General features: G+C 40.9%; 1 protein-coding gene across 1 annotated transcript in view; it reads left to right on the plus strand.

Moving 5' to 3' along the window:
- Positions 1-2500, plus strand: part of LOC138031382 (uncharacterized) — a 9128-nt gene that overhangs the window by 686 nt on the left and 5942 nt on the right. The gene's annotated exons all lie outside the window — the stretch shown is intronic.

Consider the following 2500-nt stretch of genomic DNA (forward strand, 5'->3'; position numbering starts at 1 on the left):
TCTTTGAGTCCAGTTAGCTGACTAACCTCATATGCGAGAATTCAGAGTGGCTGTAGCCGTAGCTAAGATTAAGTCAGTGGCTGGCCCTCCTAAAGGGTCCTGCCGAAGTAGTTCTTGCTTGAACTCCAACATGGCCTTCTTGGCCACGGGGTTCTTGTTTCGATTTTTCAGTTGACCGATCTCTAGCGTAATCTAGGGAAAAGTGTGGGCTGTCTAATGGATGCATCTGTATGCACAGCTGGATGAGCCCACTGCGGAATAAAACATGCCCGTCATCTCCAAGGAGCCAGGAGAATGTAAAAGACGAAGTGCATTCCCTCAGCACCAGGCGAGTTGACGCAAGAGCTTAACAACGTCTGCTGCAAATGCCACCCCCACCGTATCCAGAGGTTGGGTTCAGGACTGCTCAATGCGGCCCTGGGCTGTCTGGCGGAGGAAAGCGCAGACGTGGCAGCCTTGCGTAATGCGGTCGATTGCATTATCCATATTCAAGGCGAAAAGATAGCGCTTCACTACCGACTTCAGTTGATGGCCAGAGGGTGACGTAATTGAATGTGTAACGCAGTAAGAAAGCCACCTAAAGCTTGAAGTGGAACGATGATACACTCGTGAGCTGGCGACAAGGGGTCTATGCGCTTGACGACGAGTAGTCCATCCTTGGCAATTGTGGCCAAATTTGGATAGCGTTTAACATTCTTGATATTGTTAAGCTTTTTAGACGGCCTGGTGCCTTGTTCAAGATGAGCATGTGTACGCCAGAGATCGGCGCATTCCGACTGGATTGAGAGCCACGCTGGCCGGTTCATAAATGGCGAGATATGTCCAGAAATGCACGCAATCGCAAGAATAACAAATATAACAAAACATTTGTTAAGTATGAACGAAAATAACGAATACAGCAAAAATAACAAATGAAGCAAAAGGCAGCAGCGTGAATATAACGAAAATAACAAAGGAAACAAGCTACAGCAGCAAGAATAACAATTCTTAGAGGGAGACAAGGGAACTGGGGCCCCACAAATATAACGAATATAGCGAAAATAACAAATAAAGCAGACAGCAGTAGCAACAATAACAATTCTTCAAGCAAGGGGGCCCCACAAATATAACGAAAATAACAAATATAACGAATATAGCGAAAATAACAAAGGAAACAAGCCACACCAGCAAGAATAACAATTCTTCAAGCAAGAAAAAGGAAGGAGGCCCCACAAATACAACGAAAATAACAAATATAACGAATTTAGCGAAAATAACAAAGGAAACAAGCCACAGCAGCAAAAATAACAACTCTTCAAGGCGGACAAGGGAAGGGGGCCCTACAAATATAACGAAAGTAACAAATATAACGAATATAGCGCAAAAAACAAAGGAAACAAACGGCAACAGCAAGTTTAGAATAACAATTCTTAGGGGCAGACATGGGAAGGGGGCACCACAAATATAACGAAAATAACAAATATATCGAAGATAGCGAAAATAACAAATGAAGCAAACAGCCTTATCAAGAATAACAATTCTTCAAGCAAGAGAAGGCAAAGGGTCCCCACAAGTATAACGAAAATAACAAATATAACGAATTTAGCGAAAATAACAAAGGAAACAAGCCACACCTGCAAGAATAACAATTCTTCAAGCAAGAAAAAGGAAGGGGGCGCCACAAATATAACGAAAATAACAAATATAACGAATATAGCGAAAATAACAAAGGACAACAAGCTACAGCAGCAAGAATAACAATTCTTAGAGGGAGACAAGGGAACTGGGGCCCCACAAATATAACGAATATTGCGAAAATAACAAATAAAGCAGACAGCAGCAGCAACAATAACAATTCTTCAAGCAAGGGGGGCCCACAAATATAACGAAAATAACAAATATAACGAATATAGCGAAAATAACAAAGGAAACAAGCCACACCAGCAAGAATAACAATTCTTCAAGCAAGAAAAAGGAAGGAGGCCCCACAAATATAACGAAAATAACAAATATAACGAATTTAGCGAAAATAACAAAGGAAACAAGTCACAGCAGCAAGAATAACAATTCTTCAAGGCAGACAAGGGAAGGGGGCCCGACAAAAATAATTTCGATATTAAAAACCTTTTTACGCGACATTTGATGATAACTTATTTCCGTAAAGGTTAACTTGATTATGTCTTTGCCTTTCATATAAATATCCAGGCAGCAGGACTTTGCGCCATTATAATAAGCTTGTGTACATATTTTTTACGACAGGCCGACAACCGAGTATGCCACTTATTTACCATTCGCCACGTTATTTGTATCATAGACGACTTTGCCTTACAAAAACAAGGCGACAAAAGATAGACAATAGAAGAGCTCATACATACTAATGAATCATTGATCAGCGATTGTGTTTATGCTCGTTTGCGCGTGATTTGTATGCAGGTTTTTTGCTCATATTTGGTTCGCTTATCGCCGAGTTGCATTGTGTAATGATCACTCCTGGAATTTTGTATGCTATATTTAGCGAAAT

Source organism: Montipora capricornis, chromosome 14 (assembly GCF_036669925.1).
Source record: "Montipora capricornis isolate CH-2021 chromosome 14, ASM3666992v2, whole genome shotgun sequence".
In the NCBI taxonomy this organism is placed as follows: Eukaryota; Metazoa; Cnidaria; class Anthozoa; order Scleractinia; family Acroporidae; genus Montipora; species Montipora capricornis.